Raw genomic sequence first — 12794 nt, forward strand, 5'->3', positions numbered from 1 at the left:
CACTGCTTCGGGTTCTTTGTTTTAAACTTCACAAAGTCACGGCACATCAGACTCACTAGTCTAGCCTATGCTATAACACACAATAGTTGTGAAATAATTCTGTGACCACACTGCGTCGGGTCTATTCAATTACTTTAGAATTTCCTCCGAATTATTACAACTTCACAATCGGTTTCAAGTACATTAGAAACATATACATTTGTTTCAGTTACTTTAGAAACAACCAATCTGAAATAACTCTATCACAACTTCGGGTTTATTCAATTACTTTAGAATCTTAACAGAATTATAAGAGACCAACACCAAATTTCAGTTACTTTAGAAACTTTACACTTAAGCACTTTGTTTCAATTACTTTAGAAACAACAATTCCAATACAAGTCTGCTACCACACTGCTTCGGGCTTATTCAGTTACGTTAGAATCTTTAACAAAAATGTACGGAATAGGCTTAAAACTCCTCCTGCTAATACTGAATAAACCAAATTCGATCTCTTCTGTCCTTAATTTTTCTTTTCTAGATTTTTTTTTTTTTAAACCGAGGAATTCCTTGACAAAAACAGCATAAATGAAAGAAAACAGCTTTTTCTTACCTTTTCCCTTTTTTGTTGGAAATCCGTCGATTCCTGAGTCTGGCTCGCCAATGTAAGAAAAAATGAAGTGGACGTCGAAGATCTCAAAAATGAAGTTTATTACAGCATAGCAGTGGCAAGGTACACAAAGCACCTTGGATTCAGCGGAGTCCCAAAGAATGAATCTCATCCTCTCAGCTCAAACATTTATCCTCTATTTCGTTTGTCTTCCCCCTCTACATGTAAATGAAGCTCTGTTTTTAAGTGTAATTTAAGAATAACAGATTCATCTTCCCTCTCAACATGAGGCTGAAACTCTGTCTTAAATGTAAATTGAGGATCTTTCCTCTGTGCCCACATCTTTGATGTTCTGTGAAATCAGAACAGCAAAAGGTTAAGGTGATAAGATCTATCTGTAGTGGTCACATCTTTGATCTTCTGTTAAAATAGAACGGGTTAAATGTTAAGGTGACAAGCTATTTGAAGTCCCTGTAATCAAGATGGTTATTGGTTGCCCTCTGTGATACTATTTACATAGTACTGAGATTGGATGTAATTGTCTCTATATGATAATTAAGCTCTTTTAAGTGAAGGAACATTTTGATATATATATATATTGGAGTGGAAGTTGTTGGGAACAGACCATCATTTCTTATAGAAGCTAAGCAGTGTCGGGCCTGGTTGGATGGGAGACTGCCTGGGAATACCAGGTGCTGGAAGCATTTTTGGTAAAAAAAAAAAAAAAAAAAAAGAAAAAGAGTCTAAGAATGTGTTCAAAAAGCCTGAAATAGTCTTAGTTTCTTCAAGAAGCCCAGTCTTGGGAGCAGAGTTTCTTCAGAAAGTCAAAAAAATAAATAAAAAAAGAACGCCCAATCTCGTCTGATCTTAGAAGCTAAGCAGTGTCGGGCCTGGTTGGATGGGAGACCGCCTGGGAATACCAGGTGCTGGAAGCATTTTTGGTAAAAAAAAAAAAAAAAAAAAAAAAAAAAAGTCTAAGAATGTGTTCAAAAAGCCTGAAATAGTCTTAGTTTCTTCAAAAAGCCCAGTCTTGGGAGCAGAGTTTCTTCAGAAAGTCAAAAAAAAAAAAAAAAAAAAAAAACGCCCGATCTCGTCTGATTTCGGAAGCTAAGCATGGTCGGGCCTGGTTGGATGGGAGACCGCCTGGGAATACCAGGTGCTGGAAGCATTTTTGGTAAAAAAAAAAATAAAAAAATAAAAAGTCTAAGAATTTGTTCAAAAAGCCTGAAATAGTCTTAGTTTCTTCAAGAAGCCCAGTCTTGGGAGCAGAGTTTCTTCAGAAAGTCAAAAAAAAAAAAAAAACGCCCGATCTCGTCTGATCTCGGAAGCATGGTCGGGCCTTGTTGGATGGGAGACCGCCTGGGAATACCAGGTGCTGGAAGCATTTTTGGTAAAAAAAAGAAAAAAAGAAAAAAAAGAGTCTAAGAATGTGTTCAAAAAGCCTGAAATACTCTTAGTTTCTTCAGAAAGTCAAAAAAAAAAAAAAAAAAAAAAAGTATAAGAATTTGTTCAAAAAGCCTGAAATAGTCTTAGTTTCTTCAAGAAGCCCAGTCTTGGGAGCAGAGTTTCTTCAGAAAGTCCAAAAAAAAAAAAAAAAAAGAACGCCCGATCTCGTCTGATCTTGAAAGCTAAGCAGTGTCGGGCCTGGTTGGATGGGAGACCGCCTGAGAATACCAGGTGCTGGAAGCATTTTTGGTAAAAAAAAAATAAAAAAATAAAAAGAGTCTAAGAATGTGTTCAAAAAGCCTGAAATAGTCTTAGTTTCTTCAAAAAGCCCAGTCTTGGGAGCAGAGTTTCTTCAGAAAGTCAAAAAAAAACAACAAAAAAAAAAACGCCCGATCTCGTCTGATTTCGGAAGCTAAGCATGGTCGGGCCTGGTTGGATGGGAGACCGCCTGGGAATACCAGGTGCTGGAAGCATTTTTGGTAAAAAAAAAAAAAAAAAAAAAAAAGTCTAAGAATTTGTTCAAAAAGCCTGAAATAGTCTTAGTTTCTTCAAGAAGCCCAGTCTTGGGAGCAGAGTTTCTTCAGAAAGTCAAAAAAAAAAAAAAAAACGCCCAATCTCGTCTGATCTCGGAAGCATGGTCGGGCCTTGTTGGATGGGAGACCGCCTGGGAATACCAGGTGCTGGAAGCATTTTTGGTAAAAAAAAAAAAAAAAGAGTCTAAGAATGTGTTCAAAAAGCCTGAAATACTCTTAGTTTCTTCAGAAAGTCAAAAAAAATAAAATAAAATAAAAGTATAAGAATTTGTTCAAAAAGCCTGAAATAGTCTTAGTTTCTTCAAGAAGCCCAGTCTTGGGAGCAGAGTTTCTTCAGAAAGTCAAAAAAAAAAAAAAAGAAAAAAAAGAACGCCCGATCTCGTCTGATCTTGGAAGCTAAGCAGTGTCGGGCCTGGTTGGATGGGAGACCGCCTGGGAATACCAGGTGCAGGAAGCATTTTTGGTCAAAAAAAAAAAAAAAAAAAAAAAAAAAAACGCCCGATCTCGTCTGATTTCGGAAGCTAAGCATGGTCGGGCCTGGTTGGATGGGAGACCGTCTGGGAATACCAGGTGCTGGAAGCATTTTTGGTAAAAAAAAAAAAAAAAAAAAAAGTCTAAGAATTTGTTCAAAAAGCCTGAAATAGTCTTAGTTTCTTCAAGAAGCCCAGTCTTGGGAGCAGAGTTTCTTCAGAAAGTAAAAAAACAACAAAAAAAAAGAACGCCCGATCTCGTCTGATCTTGGAAGCTAAGCAGTGTCGGGCCTGGTTGGATGGGAGACTGCCTGGGAATACCAGGTTCTGGAAACATTTAAAAAAAAAAAAAAAAAAAAAAAAAAAAAAGTCTAAGAATGTGTTCAAAAAGCCTGAAATAGTCTTAGTTTCTTCAAGAAGCCCAGTCTTGGGAGCAGAGTTTCTTCAGAAAGTCAAAAAAAAAAAACGCCCGATCTCGTCTGATCTCGGAAGCTAAGCAGTGTCGGGCCTGGTTGGATGGGAGACCGCCTGGGAATACCAGGTTCTGGAAACATTTAAAAAATAAAAAATAAAAAAAAGTCTAAGAATTTGTTCAAAAAGCCTGAAATAGTCTTAGTTTCTTCAAGAAGCCCAGTCTTGGGAGCAGAGTTTCTTCAGAAAGTCAAAAAAAAAGAAAAAAAAAAAGAACGCCCGATCTCGTCTGATCTTGGAAGCTAAGCAGTGTCGGGCCTGGTTGGATGGGAGACCGCCTGGGAATACCAGGTGCTGGAAGCATTTTTGGTAAAAAAAAAAAAAAAAAAAAGTCTAAGAATTTGTTCAAAAAGCCTGAAATAGTCTTAGTTTCTTCAAGAAGCCCAGTCTTGGGAGCAGAGTTTATTCAGAAAGTAAAAAAACAACAAAAAAAAAAGAACGCCCGATCTCGTCTGATCTCGGAAGCTAAGCAGTGTTGGGCCTGGTTGGATGGGACACCGCCTGGGAATACCAGGTTCTGGAAACATAAAAAAATAAATTAAAAAAAAAGTCAAAGAATGTGTTCAAAAAGCCTGAAATAGTCTTAGTTTCTTCAAGAAGCCCAGTCTCGGGAGCAGATTTTCTTCAGAAAGTCAAAAAACAAAAAACAAAAAAAACAAAAAAAAAAGAACGCCCGATCTCGTCTGATCTTGGAAGCTAAGCAGTGTCGGGCCTGGTTGGATGGGAGACTGCCTGGGAATACCAGGTGCTGGAAGCATTTTTGGTAAAAAAAAAAAAAAAAAAAAAAAAGAGTCTAAGAATGTGTTCAAAAAGCCTGAAATAGTCTTAGTTTCTTCAAGAAGCTCAGTCTTGGGAGCAGAGTTTCTTCAGAAAGTCAAAAAAAAAAAAAAAAGAAAAAGAACGCCCGATCTCGTCTGATCTTGGAAGCTAAGCAGTGTCGGGCCTGGTTGGATGGGAGACCGCCTGGGAATACCAGGTGCTGGAAGCATTTTTGGTAAAAAAAAAAAAAATTTTAAAAAGAGTCTAAGAATGTGTTCAAAAAGCCTGAAATAGTCTTAGTTTCTTCAAAAAGCCCAGTCTTGGGAGCAGAGTTTCTTCAGAAAGTCCAAAAAAAAAAAAAAACGCCCGATCTCGTCTGATTTCGGAAGCTAAGCATGGTCGGGCCTGGTTGGATGGGAGACCGCCTGGGAATACCAGGTGCTGGAAGCATTTTTGGTAAAAAAAAAAAAAAAAAGAAAAAAAAGAGTCTAAGAATTTGTTCAAAAAGCCTGAAATAGTCTTAGTTTCTTCAAGAAGCCCAGTCTTGGGAGCAGAGTTTCTTCAGAAAGTCAAAAAAAAAAAAAAAAAAAAAAAGAACGCCCGATCACGTCTGATCTTGGAAGCTAAGCATGGTCGGGCCTGCTTGGATGGGAGACCGCCTGGGAATACCAGGTTCTGGAAACATTTTTAAAAAAAAATAAAAAAAAAAAGTCTAAGAATTTGTTCAAAAAGCCTGAAATAGTCTTAGTTTCTTCAAGAAGCCCAGTCTTGGGAGCAGAGTTTCTTCAGAAAGTCAAAAAAAAAAAAAAACGCCCGATCTCGTCTGATCTCGGAAGCTAAGCAGTGTCGGGCCTGGTTGGATGGGAGACCGCCTGGGAATACCAGGTGCTGGAAGCATTTTTGGTAAAAAAAAAAAAAAAAAAAAAAAAAAGTCTAAGAATGTGTTCAAAAAGCCTGAAATAGTCTTAGTTTCTTCAAAAAGCCCAGTCTTGGGAGCAGAGTTTCTTCAGAAAGTCAAAAAAAACAAAAAACAAAAAAAAGTCTAAGAATTTGTTCAAAAAGCCTGAAATAGTCTTAGTTTCTTCAAGAAGCCCAGTCTTGGGAGCAGAGTTTCTTCAGAAAGTCAAAAAACAAAAAACAAAAAAAAAACCCGATCTCGTCTGATCTCGGAAGCTAAGCAGTGTCGGGCCTGGTTGGATGGGAGACCGCCTGGGAATACCAGGTTCTGGAAATATTAAAAAAAAAAAAAAAAAAAAAAAAAAGTCTAAGAATGTGTTCAAAAAGCCTGAAATAGTCTTAGTTTCTTCAAAAAGCCCAGTCTTGGGAGCAGAGTTTCTTCAGAAAGTCAAAAAAAAAAAAAAAACGCCCGATCTCGTCTGATCTCGGAAGCATGGTCGGGCCTTGTTGGATGGGATACCGACTGGGAATACCAGGTGCTGGAAGCATTTTTGGTAAAAAAAAAAAAAAAAAAAAAAGAGTCTAAGAATGTGTTCAAAAAGCCTGAAATACTCTTAGTTTCTTCAGAAAGTCAAAAAAAAAAAAACTAAAAAAAAAAGTCTAAGAATTTGTTCAAAAAGCCTGAAATAGTCTTAGTTTCTTCAAGAAGCCCAGTCTTGGGAGCAGAGTTTATTCAGAAAGTCAAAAAAAAAAAAAAAGAACGCCCGATCTCGTCTGATCTTGGAAGCTAAGCAGTGTCGGGCCTGGTTGGATGGGAGACCGCCTGGGAATACCAGGTGCTGGAAGCATTTTTGAAAAAAAAAAAAAAAAAAAAAAAAAAAGTCTAAGAATTTGTTCAAAAAGCCTGAAATAGTCTTAGTTTCTTCAAGAAGCCCAGTCTTGGGAGCAGAGTTTATTCAGAAAGTCAAAAAAAAAAAAAAAAAAAAAAAAAACGCCCGATCTCGTCTGATCTCGGAAGCTAAGCAGTGTCGGGCCTGGTTGGATGGGAGACCGCCTGGGAATACCAGGTTCTGGAAACATTTAAAAAAAAAAAAAAAAAAAAAAAAAAGTCTAAGAATTTGTTCAAAAAGCCTGAAATAGTCTTAGTTTCTTCAAGCATGGAAGCATGGTCGGGCCTTGTTGGATGGGAGACCGCCTGGGAATACCAGGTGCTGGAAGCATTTTTGGTAAAAAAAAAAAAAAAAAAAAAAAGTCTAAGAATTTGTTCAAAAAGCCTGAAATAGTATTAGTTTCTTCAAAAAGCCCAGTCTTGGGAGCAGAGTTTCTTCAGAAAGTAAAAAAAAAAAAAAAAAAAAAAAAAAAGAAAGCCCGATCTTGTCTGATCTCGGTAGCTAAGCAGTGTCGGGCCTGGTTGGATGGGAGACCGCCTGGGAATACCAGGTGCTGGAAGCATTTTTGGTATAAAAAAAAAAAAAGAAAAAAAAAAAAGAAAGAGTCTAAGAATTTGTTCAAAAAGCCTGAAATAGTCTTAGTTTCTTCAAAAAGCCCAGTCTTGGGAGCAGAGTTTCTTCAGAAAGTCAAAAAAAATAAAATAAACGCCCAATCTCGTCTAATCTCGGAGGTAAGCATGGTCGGGCCTGGTTGGATGGGAGACCGCCTGGGAATACCAGGTTCTGGAAGCATTTTTGGTTAAAAAAAAAAAAAAAAAAAGAAAGAGTCTAAGAATTTGTTCAAAAAGCCTGAATAGTCTTAGTTTCTTCAAAAAGCCCAGTCTTGGGAGCAGAGTTTCTTCAGAAAGTAAAAAAAAAAAGAAAACGCCCAATCTCGTCTAATCTCGGAGGTAAGCATGGTCGGGCCTGGTTGGATGGGAGACCGCCTGGGAATACCAGGTGCTGGAAGCATTTTTGGTAAAAAAATAAATAAAAAATAAATAAAATAAAGAGTCTAAGAATTTGTTCAAAAAGCCTGAAATAGTCTTAGTTTCTTCAAAAAGCCCAGTCTTGGGAGCAGAGTTTCTTCAGAAAGTCAAAAAAAAAAAAAAAAAAACGCCAGATCTCGTCTAATCGCGGCGGTAAGCATGGTCGGGCCTGGTTGGATGGGAGACCGCCTGGGAATACCAGGTGCTGGAAGCATTTTTGGTAAAAAAAAAAAAAGAAAAAAAAGAGTCTAAGAATTTGTTCAAAAAGCCTGAAATAGTCTTAGTTTCTTCAAAAAGCCCAGTCTTGGGAGCAGAGTTTCTTCAGAAAGTATAAAAAAAAAAAAAAACGCCCAATCTCGTCTAATCGCGGAGGTAAGCATGGTCGGGCCTGGTTGGATGGGAGACCGCCTGGGAATACCAGGTGCTGGAAGCATTTTTGGTAAAAAAAATAAAAAAAAATAAATAAATGAAGAGTCTAAGAATTTGTTCAAAAAGCCTGAAATAGTCTTAGTTTCTTCAAAAAGCCCAGTCTTGGGAGCAGAGTTTCTTCAGAAAGTCAAAAAAAAAAAAAAAAAAAAAAAAACGCCCGATCTCGTCTGATCTCGGAAGTTAAGCATGGTCGGGCCTGGTTGGATGGAAGACCGCCTGGGAATACCAGGTTCTGGAAGCATTTAAAAAAAAAAAAAAAAAAAAAAAAAAAGAGTCTAAGAATTTGTTCAAAAAGCCTGAAATAGTCTTAGTTTCTTCAAAAAGCCCAGTCTTGGGAGCAGAGTTTCTTCAGAAAGTAAAAAAAAAAAAAAAAAAAAAAGAAAGCCCGATCTTGTCTGATCTCGGTAGCTAAGCAGTGTCGGGCCTGGTTGGATGGGAGACCGCCTGGGAATACCAGGTGCTGGAAGCATTTTTGGTAAAAAAATAAAAAATAAAAAAATAAAAAGAAAGAGTCTAAGAATTTGTTCAAAAAGCCTGAAATAGTCTTAGTTTCTTCAAAAAGCCCAGTCTTGGGAGCAGAGTTTCTTCAGAAAGTAAAAAAAAAAAAAAAAACGCCCAATCTCGTCTAATCGCGGAGGTAAGCATGGTCGGGCCTGGTTGGATGGAAGACCGCCTGGGAATACCAGGTGCTGGAAGCATTTTTGGTAAAAAAAAAAATAAAAATAAAAAATAAAAAAAAGAGTCTAAGAATTTGTTCAAAAAGCCTGAAATAGTCTTAGTTTCTTCAAAAAGCCCAGTTTTGGGAGCAGAGTTTCTTCAGAAAGTAAAAAAAAAAAAAAAAAACGCCCAATCTCGTCTAATCTCGGAGGTAAGCATGGTCGGGCCTGGTTGGATGGGACACCGCCTGGGAATACCAGGTGCTGGAAGCATTTTTGGTAAAAAAAAAAAAAAAAAAAAAAAAAAGAAAGAGTCTAAGAATTTGTTCAAAAAGCCTGAAATAGTCTTAGTTTCTTCAAAAAGCCCAGTCTTGGGAGCAGAGTTTCTTCAGAAAGTCAAAAAAAATAAAATAAACGCCCAATCTCGTCTAATCTCGGAGGTAAGCATGGTCCGGCCTGGTTGGATGGGAGACCGCCTGGGAATACCAGGTTCTGGAAGCATTTTTGGTAAAAAAGAAAAAAAAGAAAGAGTCTAAGAATTTGTTCAAAAAGCCTGAATAGTCTTAGTTTCTTCAAAAAGCCCAGTCTTGGGAGCAGAGTTTCTTCAGAAAGTAAAAAAAAAAAAGAAAACGCCCAATCTCGTCTAATCTCGGAGGTAAGCATGGTCGGGCCTGGTTGGATGAGAGACCGCCTGGGAATACCAGGTGCTGGAAGCATTTTTGGTAAAAAAATAAATAAAAAATAAATAAAATAAAGAGTCTAAGAATTTGTTCAAAAAGCCTGAAATAGTCTTAGTTTCTTCAAAAAGCCCAGTCTTGGGAGCAGAGTTTCTTCAGAAAGTCAAAAAAAAAACAAAAAAAACGCCAGATCTCGTCTAATCGCGGCGGTAAGCATGGTCGGGCCTGGTTGGATGGGAGACCGCCTGGGAATACCAGGTGCTGGAAGCATTTTTGGTAAAAAAAAGAAAAAGAAAAAAAAGAGTCTAAGAATTTGTTCAAAAAGCCTGAAATAGTCTTAGTTTCTTCAAAAAGCCCAGTCTTGGGAGCAGAGTTTCTTCAGAAAGTAAAAAAAAAAAAAAAAACGCCCAATCTCGTCTAATCGCGGAGGTAAGCATGGTCGGGCCTGGTTGGATGGGAGACCGCCTGGGAATACCAGGTGCTGGAAGCATTTTTGGTAAAAAAAAAAAATGAAAAAAAAGAGTCTAAGAATTTGTTCAAAAAGCCTGAAATAGTCTTAGTTTCTTCAAAAAGCCCAGTCTTGGGAGCAGAGTTTCTTCAGAAAGTAAAAAAAAAAAAAAAAACGCCCAATCTCGTCTAATCGCGGAGGTAAGCATGGTCGGGCCTGGTTGGATGGAAGACCGCCTGGGAATACCAGGTGCTGGAAGCATTTTTGGTAAAAAAAAATAAAAAAAAAAAAAATAAAAATAAAGAGTCTAAGAATTTGTTCAAAAAGCCTGAAATAGTCTTAGTTTCTTCAAAAAGCCCAGTTTTGGGAGCAGAGTTTCTTCAGAAAGTAAAAAAAAAAAAAAAAAACGCCCAATCTCGTCTAATCTCGGAGGTAAGCATGGTCGGGCCTGGTTGGATGGGACACCGCCTGGGAATACCAGGTGCTGGAAGCATTTTTGGTAAAAAAAAAAAAAAAAAAAAAAAAGAAAGAGTCTAAGAATTTGTTCAAAAAGCCTGAAATAGTCTTAGTTTCTTCAAAAAGCCCAGTCTTGGGAGCAGAGTTTCTTCAGAAAGTCAAAAAAAATAAAATAAACGCCCAATCTCGTCTAATCTCGGAGGTAAGCATGGTCGGGCCTGGTTGGATGGGAGACCGCCTGGGAATACCAGGTTCTGGAAGCATTTTTGGTAAAAAAAAAAAAAGAAAAAAAAAAAGAAAGAGTCTAAGAATTTGTTCAAAAAGCCTGAATAGTCTTAGTTTCTTCAAAAAGCCCAGTCTTGGGAGCAGAGTTTCTTCAGAAAGTAAAAAAAAAAAAGAAAACGCCCAATCTCGTCTAATCTCGGAGGTAAGCATGGTCGGGCCTGGTTGGATGGGAGACCGCCTGGGAATACCAGGTGCTGGAAGCATTTTTGGTAAAAAAATAAATAAAAAATAAATAAAATAAAGAGTCTAAGAATTTGTTCAAAAAGCCTGAAATAGTCTTAGTTTCTTCAAAAAGCCCAGTCTTGGGAGCAGAGTTTCTTCAGAAAGTCAAAAAAAAAACAAAAAAAACGCCAGATCTCGTCTAATCGCGGCGGTAAGCATGGTCGGGCCTGGTTGGATGGGAGACCGCCTGGGAATACCAGGTGCTGGAAGCATTTTTGGTAAAAAAAAAAAAAGAAAAAAAAGAGTCTAAGAATTTGTTCAAAAAGCCTGAAATAGTCTTAGTTTCTTCAAAAAGCCCAGTCTTGGGAGCAGAGTTTCTTCAGAAAGTAAAAAAAAAAAAAAAAACGCCCAATCTCGTCTAATCGCGGAGGTAAGCATGGTCGGGCCTGGTTGGATGGGAGACCGCCTGGGAATACCAGGTGCTGGAAGCATTTTTGGTAAAAAAAAAAAAAGAAAAAAAAGAGTCTAAGAATTTGTTCAAAAAGCCTGAAATAGTCTTAGTTTCTTCAAAAAGCCCAGTCTTGGGAGCAGAGTTTCTTCAGAAAGTAAAAAAAAAAAAAAAAAGCCCAATCTCGCCTAATCGCGGAGGTAAGCATGGTCGGGCCTGGTTGGATGGGAGACCGCCTGGGAATACCAGGTGCTGGAAGCATTTTTGGTAAAAAATAAAAAAATAAAAAAATAAATGAAGAGTCTAAGAATTTGTTCAAAAAGCCTGAAATAGTCTTAGTTTCTTCAAAAAGCCCAGTCTTGGGAGCAGAGTTTCTTCAGAAAGTAAAAAAAAAAAAAAAAACGCCCAATCTCGTCTAATCTCGGAGGTAAGCATGGTCGGGCCTGGTTGGATGGGAGACCGCCTGGGAATACCAGGTTCTGGAAGCATTTTTGGTCAAAAAAAAAAAAAAAAAAAAAAAAAGAAAGAGTCTAAGAATTTGTTCAAAAAGCCTGAAATAGTCTTAGTTTCTTCAAAAAGCCCAGTCTTGGGAGCAGAGTTTCTTCAGAAAGTAAAAAAAAAAAAGAAAACGCCCAATCTCGTCTAATCTCGGAGGTAAGCATGGTCGGGCCTGGTTGGATGGGAGACCGCCTGGGAATACAAGGTGCTGGAAGCATTTTTGGTAAAAAAAAAAAAAAAGAAAAAAAAGAGTCTAAGAATTTGTTCAAAAAGCCTGAAATAGTCTTAGTTTCTTCAAAAAGCCCAGTCTTGGGAGCAGAGTTTCTTCAGAAAGTAAAAAAAAAAAAAAAACCGCCCAATCTCGTCTAATCGCGGAGGTAAGCATGGTCGGGCCTGGTTGGATGGGAGACCGCCTGGGAATACCAGGTGCTGGAAGCATTTTTGGTAAAAAAAATAAAAATAAAAAAATAAATAAAGAGTCTAAGAATTTGTTCAAAAAGCCTGAAATAGTCTTAGTTTCTTCAAAAAGCCCAGTCTTGGGAGCAGAGTTTCTTCAGAAAGTAAAAAAAAAAAAGAAAACGCCCAATCTCGTCTAATCTCGGAGGTAAGCATGGTCGGGCCTGGTTGGATGGGAGACCGCCTGGGAATACCAGGTGCTGGAAGCATTTTTGGTAAAAAAAAAAAAGAGTCTAAGAATTTGTTCAAAAAGCCTGAAATAGTCTTAGTTTCTTCAAAAAGCCCAGTCTTGGGAGCAGAGTTTCTTCAGAAAGTAAAAAAAAAAAAAAAAAAACGCCCAATCTCGTCTAATCTCGGAGGTAAGCATGGTCGGGCCTGGTTGGATGGGAGACCGCCTGGGAATACCAGGTGCTGGAAGCATTTTTGGTAAAAAAAAAAAAAAAAAAGGAGTCTAAGAATTTGTTCAAAAAGCCTGAAATAGTCTTAGTTTCTTCAAAAAGCCCAGTCTTGGGAGCAGAGTTTCTTCAGAAAGTAAAAAAAAAAAAGAAAACGCCCAATCTCGTCTAATCTCGGAGGTAAGCATGGTCGGGCCTGGTTGGATGGGAGACCGCCTGGGAATACCAGGTGCTGGAAGCATTTTTGGTAAAAAAAAAAAAAAAAAAGGAGTCTAAGAATTTGTTCAAAAAGCCTGAAATAGTCTTAGTTTCTTCAAAAAGCCCAGTCTTGGGAGCAGAGTTTCTTCAGAAAGTAAAAAAAAAAAAGAAAACGCCCAATCTCGTCTAATCTCGGAGGTAAGCATGGTCGGGCCTGGTTGGATGGGAGACCGCCTGGGAATACCAGGTTCTGGAAGCATTTTTGGTCAAAAAAAAAAGAAGAAAAAAAAAAAAAAAGAGTCTAAGAATTTGTTCAAAAAGCCTGAAATAGTCTTAGTTTCTTCAAAAAGCCCAGTCTTGGGAGCAGAGTTTCTTCAGAAAGTAAAAAAAAAAAAAAAAACGCCCAATCTCGTCTAATCGCGGAGGTAAGCATGGTCGGGCCTGGTTGGATGGGAGACCGCCTGGGAATACCAGGTGCTGGAAGCATTTTTGGTAAAAAAAATAAAAATAAAAAAATAAATAAAGAGTCTAAGAATTTGTTCAAAAAGCCTGAAATAGTCTTAGTTTCTTCAAAAAGCCCAGTCTTGGGAGCAGAGTTTCTTC

Source organism: Leuciscus leuciscus, assembly GCF_965113295.1.
Source record: "Leuciscus leuciscus genome assembly, chromosome: 4".
Taxonomy (NCBI): Eukaryota; Metazoa; Chordata; class Actinopteri; order Cypriniformes; family Leuciscidae; genus Leuciscus; species Leuciscus leuciscus.